This window comes from Channa argus, chromosome 14 (assembly GCF_033026475.1).
Source record: "Channa argus isolate prfri chromosome 14, Channa argus male v1.0, whole genome shotgun sequence".
NCBI classification, from domain to species: Eukaryota; Metazoa; Chordata; class Actinopteri; order Anabantiformes; family Channidae; genus Channa; species Channa argus.
This window is the reverse complement of record NC_090210.1, coordinates 18145728-18160190: the sequence shown is the minus strand read 5'-3', so window position 1 is coordinate 18160190 and position 14463 is coordinate 18145728. Positions and strand designations below refer to the sequence as shown.

The 14463-nt window shown below is 37.6% G+C and overlaps 1 protein-coding gene across 21 annotated transcripts in view; it reads left to right on the top strand.

Moving 5' to 3' along the window:
* The window catches only part of LOC137140584 (receptor-type tyrosine-protein phosphatase F), a 154947-nt gene that overhangs the window by 33943 nt on the left and 106541 nt on the right, over window positions 1-14463 (top strand). For 11 of the 21 annotated variants that reach the window (XM_067528915.1, XM_067528914.1, XM_067528912.1 and 8 more), the window contains exon 1: window positions 7966-8298. The exons of 7 other annotated variants lie outside the window; for them this stretch is intronic. The gene's annotated coding sequence lies outside the window, so the exon portion shown is untranslated. Of the gene's footprint in view, window positions 1-7964; window positions 8299-14463 lie in introns of those variants that run through there. 3 more of the 21 variants (XM_067528910.1, XM_067528904.1, XM_067528899.1) reach the window with 1 other exon arrangement.

The window sequence follows — 14463 nt, the reverse complement described above, 5'->3', positions numbered from 1 at the left end:
GTTCTTATCATGGGTTAGATGACATTTCTGTCTTCATTGGTCAGGATTAATTACTAACATAAAAGTGGGTTCAATTCATTCAAGTTGTATTTAGTATTTACTTCAATGTCAGCATTATAAGGAAAGGGATTATGACAGGGAAGTGAAAAAGTAAAATATGAGCGTATAAATTATTTACAGAGTCAAACACATATTCACTACATGATTTTCTCTTACATAATCAATTTGTGTCTTTGAGCAGCAGTTGGTCTGACTTGACTATAAATGTCCCAGTGTGCTTGGTAAGTTTAGACATGGTACTGAAGCCAAGATAAGGGCAGAGTAGGTAAAAGAAAAATGGGTATTTTCCCAGCTTTTCGATACCCTTTAAACTTGCTGTCATGCATTGGTAGATGGTTATAATGTGTGTCTAGAAAGTCCTTAAGTAGAATAGAACTTGGTAGTTGGAGTCTTTATTGCTGCATGAAAGTTTGGAAGTGCAGGTATTTTCCCCAGTCAACATTTCAACAGACTTAGCTGTCCCTGAGGTACAGTGTTTATTTCTGCCACAAAGAGCACTGCACTTTAGCACTTGTACATTTAGCAAAAATCCTCCATCAAGAGGTAAAAATGGCACAGAGGACTCTGTTCTTTATCCCCTGGAGCTCTTACAGTATGTCAGATCTGTGTCATTATTTTGTTCTTTACCTACTGATTTCTCTTTTAAGATAAAGACCAGTGCCCTGAATCCAGTTTGCTTGATCTGCCATGCACCAGAAATCCCAGACGTAAGTAATAGAAGGTAACTCTTAAAAGGTGTAAATGAAGTCAAATGGGGGGGAAAGGGAAATTACTGGCTTTCTTCTCCATTAGCACTCAAATTAATCCACTCATTTCTTCTTTATAAATTTATGAGGCATAGATTCTATAATAAGAAGTTTTATGTTGAATATTTTATTTCCTTAATTATTTTGGGCTGGCTTTCTAGTCAGCTGAAGTCCATTTGTTACTTCCTGCTATGAATGGTTAATGATGAAATAAGCACATAGATTTCCTTTAAAGCTGTGGTAGACAGGTTACTCTTTATCTTTTGTCTGTTACTTAGTTATTTATTCAGTGTATCACTATAAACTGTGTATGAGGTTGTCGTAATTTTAAGTACTATGAATTCTAGAGTTTAGATCATGCATTAAAAATAGCTGTATGAAAAAAAAATCCTTTTTAAAAAAAATCAAAAGTCTTGATAACGTATATTAAATATGCATTTCATTACAAAATATAAATTTAGTTCCTTTGTGCTGTAGGACATTGCTGTTGTTTTGGTCAGTGGGGGGCCCTTATCGTTCCCTGTCAGTCAAATCATTGTTGAAGAGAGGAACCCTGCAAATGCAAAATGGCACGAGTGATGGATTGCTCTTTTATTTGGCAGGCTTTTCATCTGCTCAAACTATGTGTGTGTGCATGTGCACGTGCATGCATGTGTTTTGTAGGCTTTTCATTCTTCTTTTGAAGAGCATAACTTGTGCCAATGTCTTAATTTCTTAATGCAAAACCATACTTTAGTTTAACAAAGAAATCCAAAATCTTAGAGACTTCTGGTTGTCTGTAACCTTTTCAACAAATAGTTTCTAGAAAAAGATGTGATAGAGACAATCATACACATTAAAGGCAGAGTCTTATAGCTGTTATGAAAAGCAATGTCCTTTACAAATTACTATTTTTAATGTACAATATGACTTTTTATATATATTTTTGAGGCATTTATTTACATTGCCTAAACCATGAGCACTCAACCCATTATCAGTTATTCATGCAAGAGGCTAGCTCATAATTTTGTGGTTCATTTCCTTTTAGCAGTGAAAGCATCTTCTCTAACAGAGGGAATAATTTTGTGTCCTCCTCCTTTTGATTCCTGCAAAGTAATGCACTCTGGTGCAAAGCTTGAGGAGATTTCCTAATGAGCGCTATTAACAATGCTGACGTTGATTTGTGTTTTTGAATGCATCCCTTTGTATCCAAGTTGTTTTTCCTGCATGTCAATGGGAAATTATTAGAATAATAAAGTGCTGTATTAGAACACCATTTGTTTTGTGTGGGGAAAAATAGTTGTAAATGTGTTGTTGTTTTTGCATTGTTGAAGTTTATTGCATATTGACAAGCCACAAAGCTTTGAGTGTATTTGAAAAAACAGTTGACTCTTTTCACTGTAGCCAGTTGACTACTTATCATCTTGAGCGCTAGCCCCTTATCCTCCATGTGAGACAGAAATTTATTGAGGGAGAGCATCTGTGAAGCTGTCTTTTCAGAGACAAAATGTATCCCCCCTCAGGTGGGGAGAGACTCTGAGAGAGCTCTGTGGGGCTTTTATTAGTACTCTCTCACTGAAAGTTTTTCAGATTTATCAAAGTCTCCTCAGTACACAGCATACTTATTCCATCCTAGGTACCACAGGAGTTGTCCCGTGTTTGGACTGTAATTTTTGCCTGTTGTTTTTCTACATTGCATGTTTGTGTTCTCTTTCTTCTATCTCTTTTTCTACCAGTATCTAAACCACATCTTCTTTGATTATTTACTCTGCATTGGAATTTAATTTAGAGTAACAGTAATAATTCACTCTAAAATAAAAAAGATTTTGGTAACTGGCAAAATGTAAGTGGTTTTACAAATTGCTGTGCACAAATAGCTTGTAAGGAATGTCAAATGACCAATAAATATGAGGTTTGAAAAAATATTTTGAAAAAATCCATTACGCAACAGTAGCTTCATAAAATAGTATTCATTGTAGAAACAGCTTGCATCTTTGCAGATCTTTTGGTGTTAGCTTGTAACACTGCTGAACAGCTGGTCACAGCAGTCCACAGCACTGCTCTTTCTCCACACTGACTTCCTTGGTTGCAGAACTAACTAGCCTGCTTGTGCTCTTTGCTTTCTCCTTGTTTATAGAAGTTATTGTAACCTTTTTGAAACCTTGAAACACTAAACTTGAGTCAAGCAGATGAATTAGATTTTTGTCCTTTGTCAGCAATGAGGCAACTAGTCTGTCTGCTCCAAAAATGCTCCAGATAGTAATCTCTGTGGAACGATTATTGATCAAAGAGAAATAAAGGTCCCAAAGTTAGACTGGAAGGAGACCTACATAGCTGAGGGTAAAAAAGTGAATTGAACCATGCAGGCTGGATAATGGTAGTGGATGACACTGAAGGTCATCCACCAAACTATCCATATCATTGATTCCTATTGTACCCTTTGAAGATGCACAGAGTTGCACTGGATCTTTTGTTTTGTGCCTATATTCCTTACCGCACATTGGGCTGAGCAGTACTGTCCAAAAATTAACTTCAGCATGCAGGATGAAACAAAACCTTAGGCCATATCACTGCTCTATCAACCTCCCACCCCCTGCCCTCAATGCGTATTTTACCTCAAAGCGACTTCTTCGATGCACCCGCTTCCGCACCCGATGCACCCGCTTCTGTGTTTTCATCGCCACCCCCATACCCCTCACTGTGCAGAATGCAATGGAGTCAGTGTCTGGAGAGGTTCAGGGATCGCAGGGGGCCAGAGGGTAGAGAGGGGGCACAATGCTGTAAAGTGCCTCAATGTCGCTTCATTTCCCCATTTTAATTGGGCTATCTAAATGCATCCCTGGTTTGTCAATACCCGCCGGGGTCCAAGATAAAAATCATTTGTCTCATGCATTCTGCGGCATGCTCTGCTGTTCCCTCAGAGAGCGAGCCCCGCCAGTTGTCAGCAGAAGAGTGTAATGGAGAGTGCTTGTTGTTTTTGATTTTCGACGAGTAGCAGAAAAATAGTGCCTTCCTTTATCATTTCTTCCGCTCTTGTCTTAGACTTATTCCTTTTTTCTGTACGCTCATTTGGTTTAAAACTAACAGATTAGTATATACATTCTTCTATATAGACACAAAACAGAGGCATAGGCACACATGCACAAATTCACACTCTACACATAGACACCTATCTGTACAGGCACACACACACCAGCACTCAGTGAAGGTCAGCACCGTGAAGCCAATCTTATCTGTGTTTTTATGTGTTCTGTTGCCCACTGTCCTTGTCTTTTTCACACCTCCTGTCGTCATGTGTCATCACCTTTCCTCATAGGGCCGGAGCCATTCTTATCTGTAGACAGTCCTGAAAAAAATTCAGGGCCAAAAGTTTGCCCTTGGTGTTTGGGCTGTTGAGCAGAAATATGATGGTTTCACTTTTTGTGTTTTGTTTACCATAGTAAGACAAAACTCTGCATGTTGAAGATGATCAGATTTGTTATGTAAGTGTGGCTCTTTTTCTGCTCTTACCTGATGAATGTTTTGTGTTTTGTGTCAAGGAATGGACTTCCAGTTAAATCTAATTAAATGTGTTTATATGCTTCCTGAATGGCTTAAGTCTTCTCTCTTTTGTCTTGTCTCACATCACAGACTGAGGTTACATTGGAGGCTACATTGGAAAGTAGCAAATACCTTTATTTGTGTCTGGGAGTTATAAAATGATCCAAGTATGTGAGATAGATACGATTGCAGTCTGGAGGTAAATTAGTTAATACAATAGCGGTAGCCAAGCCTCAGTAAATTGTAAATTGGGGTGGGAATTGTGAGCTAACAGGTGTTGCCCAGCTGTGCTTTTGGACATGACATACTCCAAGTCTTAAGAGCCCATCAGCAACAACACACTGACTTTCACAGCTCAACGCTTACAACACACGTCAGCAGTTTTTCAGTGGCATGCAGCCAGTGTCTGGATGAGAAGGTGAGGCACGTCTATTTGGATAAGAAAAACAGATTATATTATAATTAGAAGTGATTTCAAGTGAATGTAGCAAATTGTCCAAAATGACTGAACATATATATATATATATATATATATATATATATATATATATATATATATATATATATATATATATATATATATATATATATATATATATATATATATATATATGTATGTGTATATATATATATATATATATATATATATATATATATATATATATATATATATATATATATATATATATATATATATATATATATATATGTATATATATATATATATATATATATGTATATATATATGTATATATATATATATATATGTATATATATATGTATATATATATGTATATATATATATATATATGTATATATATATATATATATATGTATATATATATGTATATATATATATGTATATATATATATGTATATATATATATGTATATATATATATGTATATATATATATGTATATGTATATATGTATATGTATATATATATATGTATATATATATATGTATATATATATATATATATGTATATATATGTATATATATATATATATATGTATATGTATATATATATATATATATATGTATATATATATATGTATATGTATATGTATATATATATATATATGTATATATATATGTATATGTATATATATATATATATATATATATATATATATGTGTGTGTGTGTGTGTGTATATATATGTATATATATATGTATATGTATATATATATATATATATATATATTTATTTATTCAGTAAGTGTGTGCCGTTCTGACCCTAGACCAAGATTTCTTACTTCAAAACTGAAGCTTGTTAGAATGTTTTGGCAGACTTGTTAGATGGTGCAGACAGTTATATTGATGAAGCCCAGGGCCAGTGTGATTCATCCTATCCTTCAGCAGACAGTGCAGTTTCCCAATCAGATGACTGTAGCTCCCACAGAGCAGCTGAGGTGTCTGACTTGATCCAAGTTCTTCATGTGCAGAAAACCCTGGGGGTGCAGCTGATTTTGTAGATGCAGCAACTCGCAGAATAAAGCCTAAAATACATTGATCTGCATCGGAAATGTATTAACTCAGTATTATTATTAAATTAGCTTAATGAATAGAGATGCTTGCCCCTTCACATGGAAGAGGTTGTCAGCCTTTCTTCAATTTAATGAAATGAGCGGGGGATGGTTAGTTGTCACAGTGTTATAAATTCTTAGACTAGGTAGGGGGGTGTTTCCATTTCTATTCACGCTGTTGGGGGGTGGGGCAAAAGATAAGTCTTAAACCGCCGGAGCTACAAATACTCACTCAAGGCATAGGGGGTCACTCTTCAGTTCTCTGTTTTGAGTTTTACATTGCACTAAAATGAGATTAAACTAGAGATGAAATAGCTCATTTTGTGCAACTGACACACTACACTGCATTACTATAACACATCACAATTAATTTTCTCTCCCACTCCTCTGTTTAGACCACCAACTGATAATCTTTACTTCTACTTTTTACTACACTCTGATTTGTTCTGCAAGTTGATTTCCGATGAATGTGACATTTGAGTTGGCACTGACTGTTTACACCCACAAAAATACTTTTTCTCCTCTCCGCAGGGGTGTGTGGGTGTTATAATTATTCTCAAGAACTTTCCCTCAAACTCTCATTTGTATGTTAAGGATGAGGTGTTTCCATAAATGTCCGGATCGTCCAGGTTGTTTTCCTTTTTATATTGTAGTAAGGTTATTGCAGCATATAGAGCTAAAATATATTGGTGTTTTAAGTAAGAAATTACTTTTTAATCAGATGGCCCAAATCCAATTTGTTCAAAACTAGAAGTAAATTTAAAAAGGAAACAATTCTTTCTATTGCTGAAATGTCTGTTGTGTGCACAGATCAGCAGCCTCCAGTCAAATCAAGCTGTCTCCCATTGTTAACAGCAAAGAGAAATGTAGAACACATTGCAGTTCCAAATTTTCTTCGGCACAGTGCCTTAAAGAAATTCAGCTTTGCTTACTTGAAGTATAAGTTCTCCCATGTGCTTTTTAGAACATCAACCTAAATGTTTTGTTAGTTTCCTTAAGGTACCAAACTCTATCAACACTACTGCCCAGGTTTATTATAGCCAAAAAAATGGCAATTCTTACAGTTTATTTGTGAAAGTTCTCTTTTCCAAAAGTATTGTTATGATGCAGTTGTTATGCATAATGTAAAAACAGGTTGTAGGTTATGGCTTGCAGTATCACTGACCAAAAAAACAAAACAAAAATCAACATTTCCTGGTGGGTGAAACTTTTTAATACATTGTTGGATGAGTCCAGTTACAGTCCACACAGTAGAATTCGGATAAATGAGCAAACCTCTAACTCAAGGACCCAAAGCACTGTGATCTATTAAGGCACTGTCGTTTCAGATGGTGAAGCTCAGCAAGTGAGGGAGTTTTAGGGATTGCACCTCTCTCAGTGCAATCCCTTGTCCTTGTAGGACGGAAGAGAGAAACAGCACCAGAGGCTGACTTGGCTGTTCCTCTGAGCTCCATCATAAATCCGACTGAACATTTCTGAACATCTGTTGTGGATGATTAGCTCCATGGCTAGCAGAGTTTGACCCGAGGGAGAGAGAGCCGGTGTGTTTGGGAGTTATTTGTGCATACTCGACGCCTTGCTGATTTAAGAATAAGAATTTAGCATATTTACTTTATCCCAAGTTCTATTTTTTAGAAGGAAGTAAGAAGATAAACTATTATATTATCCACACAGGACATGTATTACATTGTCACCCCTGGGAATGCTGGTATGTTTCAAGGTCAAACTTTGTTAACTCACTATGTTCAGTGAAAATTATGTGGATTTTTTTTATGAAACACGAGTTGCAATGTACAGAATTTTAGATGTTGGACATGTACATGCCTGCCTCCAGGTTTGTTGTAGGCATACGAGTTCACATTAGGACACCTTTTCTTCCTTGAAGGTGGTCGATAGATAAGCCATAATGGATTTTAAACTTCAAGAATAGATAACATCACGTGGTCTCACATCAGTACGTTTATTTCTGCATGTAGGTGCTCTACAAAATTGTCTCTCATTGGTCAAGGTTCAGAAAGGTAAGGCTGTGCAGCCTCCTCCTCTTTTGAAATTTGACACCAGTGACATCACAGGGTGGGCTGGCTTCTCCCAGGCTGTCCCTGAACACCCGCTCAGTGTGTGAACAAACTTTGCCTCTGAAGGATCTCTCCTCATGCCACATTGCATTATAGCCAAAGCTGGAAACGTGTTGCTGTGGACCCAATACATAGTTCTTCTGATTTAATGAAACTGTGTGAATGGAATAACTGAGCAGGAACTTGAGAATACTTTCACTTCTTCATAAGACAACATTCAAGAATTGTTTCCGTGGATATAGTTGGGGTTTCTTTTCTAGGATTTGGATACTCTCTCTCTCTCTCTCTCTCTCTCTCTCTCTCTCTGGGATACGTACCTCACAATAAAAAAAGGATTCATTTATAAGTGGACCTAGTTGGCATGCATGGGTAAGTGTGGATTCTGCACCACTGATTTGTTATACTGCTGATAAAACCCAATGCTTTACTTAAAAATATAAACAAATGAGACACAGGTGGATTTTTTTTTTTTCAAACTGCCTGAGCTGCCCTGAACTTCGTCAGTCTAGAAATCCTGGTTCATGTACGTTATTTTGTCATCTTGAGACGTACCATTTACAACTTGCCTTTCAGAATAAAAGTAACAAAATAAGTTGACGTGTTACACTTCAATGGTCAGGTATTTTCTTACTATTCTTTTGTCCCGATTTCTTTTGTCCTTGCTCACTCTTGCTTGTTAAGCCAAAACAATGGTTTAACCTTGTCTTGGCTTAGCTCTATTGGCTGGCTCTTTGGCAAATTGCCCTGTCTGGTGTGAACCCTCCCCTACGTATTCAGAGAACTTTGAATAAAAGGGCCATAGAAGGTCCCCTAGCTACTGCTGCTAAGGTGAGGCACCCTGCCGTTCTACTGCATTAGGCCTACACTGAGGCCAAACAACCTGTTTTTCCAGTTGTCCTTATCTCCCTGGGCAATTTGGAGGGTAACATTTCAGGGACAAGAATTTGAGTTAGGAGCAGAGACACTGAAAGGCTTTGAAATACCTGAGCTCTTGAAGGCCAGAAATTATGATTTTTTTGAAAAATGTTTGAGCCTCGGTTTTAACAAATATAACCAGTTTTTTAATTTAAATGTTTGAAGTTAACTTTTCTTTTACTGTGTTTGTCAGCTTTATCACAAATAAAAATGTTGCAGTTTTTGGAAAAGACCTGACTGACGACACTTATACCTTTGATTAAACAAAAACTAAGACACCTCTAAAGGCCTATTCAGTTGTAATTACATCTTTAACCTTTTGTATGTTTTTATTACAACATAAAACCTTTATAAACTTGTATGAGAAACATTTGGACTGAGTTCATCTTGGTCACAATAAATGTGGCAGTTTTTTGCACAGTTTGTTGCTCAATATAAGAAGCTGGTGTCAGTGGGGAAAACATCCTCTTTGCAACTTGCTCTTTTCCATCAAAGCTGCCATAAGAATTCAAAGAACAAAATGTAGACACGATTTCTGCTTATTTTGTCTGGCCTTTAAATCACTAGGCTTCCCCAAAGATCTGTCTTTCTACATTGGGAACTTCAGGATTCAGGATTATAACACTCCTCATACAGTTCACCCCTAGTTAGTCTTGACTTGGTGTGTTCAGACAGACTTGATTCAAATATCAACTTAAAGCGAAACTCAAGACGAACACTACTATTGACAAGTCTGTTCAGCTGCTCACTAGCATAAACAGACAAGACGAAAACTGTCAGCCATTTTCTTTTATTCAAACGAAGCCAATCCCTGTCCAAAATGAGTGATCTGCATGTTGTCCTCTTCACCTCAAACACCCAGGCTGATCCTTTATTCCACTTTTACGACTGTGCCATTGTCAATTTGTCACTAGTAATGTTCTAGAGAAACATCAAGCGATGACTGGGATTTGACCTTAGGGCATAACAGTGGCTACTTGTGTACCACTGCTTAGCATCAGATTCATTGACCAAGCGCACAAAATACCCTTAATGTAAATTACTGCTTGGGCTTTTGGAATGAAATACTTCCCCCTGTGTGGAACAGCCAGTCACTCAATCTCTTTCCCCATTGGATTTCTCAAAAGTAATTATGGGCTGAGCATATGGATTTTTCCATAGAACTTGATTTCTCATCATCGTTGAGTTGGGTGATGTGTAATGGACCGTTGACACATGATAGATCTGCTTAATCACTCCTATCCCAGTTGGGACATGAAAGTGGTTGCTTACAATCACAGATCAATGCCTGAAGGCGATTCTGTCAGTTGTGCTGACATTTATCTGTGACACATTCAGAAAGTAGACAGAAAACCTACTAGCTTTTGTTGGCTTATTAGTTTTAAGTTAAAAGTATAGCTTATCAGGTTTCAGACTGAAAAATGCTTGCAGATGAGGGAATTTACATTTCTGTGTTAGCAAGGTCATGAGTAGGTGTTTTATGATGCCAAGGCTTCATTGTCAGTCCTCTGTTCGGTGCTAAATAACATTTTTATCCATGAGACATTAGTTGATTAACAGATGTATGTATTTATGTAACACGTTAAATGCTTTGCCTATGTGTGTGTATGTTATTTTAGTTGCCAATTATGGATAAATTGAAATTGTTGTGCAAAACCCCACTACACTACATCTGTGGTAATACAGCTAGAGCTCATTGTGTCTTTATAGTTATGGTGCTTAGACGTTTTGGATATTCAACTCTTTTCTTTCCTTCACAGAAGCCATTCTTTGTTGCCTTTTTTACATTATATATTCCATTCTGTATTTTAGATGTATCAACGTACATTTTATTCGCAGTTATACCTAGCCATCAGAGGTCTGTTCTATGCTCATAGCCTTGTACCTCCCATTTAAACCTTAGCTATATGCATTACAGGCATGGATCTCTCAATGGGAACACAAATCTGCTTTGTCAGAGCGGACATTTCCCCCTTTGCACAAAACTCATTTCAATTCCACATCATCCCATTACGCCTCCACATTGATTGAAACAGCCTCCATTTTCAGGGGCAGCAGCATTTCTTTGTACTGTGTATGTATGACAAGGCCCAAGCTTATGCTTGTGTGTGTAAAATGTGCAGCAATGCGAGTTGGAGACATACTATGCAGAGGCTGCGACAAATACGAATTCATTCTTTCATAACATGTTGGCATCACTGAATTTCTGTATTATTTGCTCTTGATATCTCATATCTAACATGGCTTCTCTTCTGCAGGTAGGCAAGGTCACAATTGTTGCCTGTGGATGTGCATTAAACAGAGTTAAAGTTCACAGCTTTGCCTTGCTCTTGGGTATTAGGGGGTAAATGTGATGGTAAAGTGCAAATGCAAATAATGGAGGCTGGATTTATTTGGTGCTTGGTGTAGTCATGCGACTAACCTTTCCCTCTGGTTCCACCAACACCCTTGTTTGCTCAGCCTACTAATTACTTTAAATACTTGGTTTAATCTTGACATTCCTAATTGCTTTATCAGTCCTTATGTGACTTCCTCCAAAGTTATAACTTTTTCTTTAACAGTTCACTGCTGCTGCTTCAAAATAATTGAGCACCAAGTATGAGTGACCCCTCACTATAATTTGAGGTCTGTAAAGATAGTGGAATAATAATGTCAGTTTTCAGTCTTGGCTATGCAAACAGACTTGGATGTGCTCGTACAGTACCAGCACCTGAGGTACAACACATCGTTTGCATAATGGGAATGTTTGGCTTTGAAACGATACAACATAGCTCAGCAACATGGGAGTCAGCTTATAATGCAATAATGTCATGTGAGAATGGTTGCCACAAAAAACAGGAAGGCGGGGACTTCCCAGAAAAAAAAAACCTACCAAAACCCAAAACATGCTTAGATATTTTATTTATGCAGAGTTTGAAGTTTGTAGTTCCACAGCACCAATCCCAAAACTTTATCAGGATCTCCCCTGTCAGCCTCAGAGATTACTGCTTCACAACCCTGGAGCAGGGATGCTGTCTGCCTGGTAATTTGATGGCTAATCCCCTGCCTCTTTCCTACAAATCTCTTCCCTGATAAAGGGGTTGCTTTTACATTAGTAAACATGGGAGACTTGGCTGCCTTGGCTAGAGGACTCGTTGATGAGAGGGCAAGTAGAGGGATAGCCAGTCCCCTTTTATTGTTTATGGGAAAGCCCCGTTACCTCTACTGATAGAAAACTCAACCAAGCTACCGGGATGATCATTTAAATAGATTTTGCTGGTAAGATATCAATAATGTACACTACATTTTTGCACAGGTTGTTGACACAGCATGCCCACAGCATGCCCCTTGCTCAGTATCCCATTAGGATAGTAGTTTTTATGGTTTGATGATGAACTGCAAATGTATCAAAATGTTGTGCTTCATAGAGATTTTCATTCAGTCCATTGTCCATGCACATTCATTAGCTTTTTGACCCGAATATGTTACCATAATGATCACTGTGCTGATGCAGCTAGACACGATGGCTCACTTAAAAGGAGTTTACTTTCTTACAGCAGATTATCCTTTACAGACTAACTACATAACTAAAAATTGCTAGATTATTAACTGTAGTCCTTATCTTTTTTTGGGGGGTGGTTGTTCATCTCTTGTAATGGTACATGAGTAAAACACTAAGCCTTGGAATCACAACTGATGCCTTGAGCCCAAATATTTTCAACCAAGATTAACAGGTCTTGGCAAGATAGCATTTAACCAGTCTATGGAATTACTTCAACTTGATGACTGCAACATTGGCTGTGATGGCTTTTCATTTGTTGACCTGACAGAGGCACTTTAGGTTTCAGGGTAGATGTTGCAGGATGAGTGACAGGTCCTGTCCCTGCATGTCTTTCTGTATGTGTAATGGCTTGGTGTTCAGTCTAATCGTTGTCAGATAGTGAGATGGCATGTCAGGAAGAATTTGGTGAGATCACTGTTTTCAGCACATCACAGACCATTTATACACCATAGCTACACAAACGGACTGCAGTGATGACTCCCAAGTTTTGCTGTTTTGTTTTCTTTGCAATCATGTTTGCCAGTGCAAACACCCCTACTTTAAATAATTTAACGAATAAAATGGTTATGAATAAAATGTTTATTCTAGCACTAGGTCTGCTTAATATGTTGAGTCCTTCATTTATATTTCACCATGCTCAAAGTGACCTTAAGTTTTACTGATTTACTGGTAGTATGTGCTGTGTGGCCTGCTACGTCCACCCACCATTGCTCTGCAAATCATTATGTGTACGTTTCCCATTCCTATGAGACTACCACATGATTGTTTAAAATTGTATTTGTTCATGGGATCCGAGGTGTGCTATCAAATAATGTATTTTATCTACACTTTATCTAGGTTTCTTGTTCTCTTATTGGTTAAAATTTATATTGTAATACGATTGCCCAGCCCTACATCAGTCTTACTTGTTTATTTTCTTAACATTACATCTCTGACAACTTTGACTGTAATTTCTGCTCCTTTTCTAAATAACCATTTGCGGGTTTGGGCGTATTGTGCAGGCGTTTAATCTTTATTGCTCTATTTGATTAGTCAGTAAAATTCTGTGTGCTCACAGTCATTCCAGAATTTCTCTAACTGGATAGGTCCAAAAGGTGTGTGTGTGTGTCTGTGTGTTTGTGTGTGTTGAGTGTATGCCTTGTTAGCCAAGCTACACAACAGTGACTCTACACTGGTGGTAATTGATAGTCTGGAGGCTGTCTGAGCTGCAGGTAAATCCTATCTGCAGCTGTACTGTGGGGGAGAGAGGGGAGAGTGTATAAATAAGTCTTCCAAGGCCTAAGAATTTCAGAGTAAATGGGGTGGGGGTAGATATTATAGCTGGAAGACAGTGTGATGTTGGAAAAATTAAAATTTTCTTCATGGACACTGCAAATTTTTACACGCCCTTTTTAAGAACATAGCTCTGAATAACAGGGTCTTGCTCTGTGTCGTCTTTGCCTTGTGCAAGAAGTTAAAAACTTTAGAGGCTTAGATGTGGCTTTTGCCTTTTTTAAAACACTTCCATTAGATTGACAGGAAAATTCCATTCTTTGCTTTTCCAGAGATGTGTTCTGTAGAGAGGGAGCAAAACAGGGCAAAAAGGAGGCGAGCAAGATGGAGAGAGATTGGTCCCAGTGAGAGATTCATAGGTAGTAATGAGGGCATTGGTGGAGTGCTGGTCGTCGTGTTGTGGCTCTGGCCTGTCAGTATAATGGACCTTGCTAGTCAGCTGGCAATCAATTGCACTGCTCACAGCCTCGTCCGCATATTGTTCTTCATGCTTCCTGTCTGTCAACCTCCCACCCAGAGACGTAGGAGGAAGCAGAAGCTTCTCCCAGACGACAGATACAGTGTCCAGATACTTTCTCATTACCTGAAAGGTGGCCTGAGGTGGTGATGTGTGGAGGAAGGCGAGTCTGAATCCATATTTCCAGCCAATGTAACTGTTCGACAGAAAACCTCAGGAGGAAGATCTTAATTAATTCCTGTTCAAATTTGGGTTCCTTTCTTCATACTGCTGGTAACTATTAGCATTCAGTGGACTTCGTAAATACTGAACATTTGTTATGGCAGCAGCTAATTATTTATGATATTTG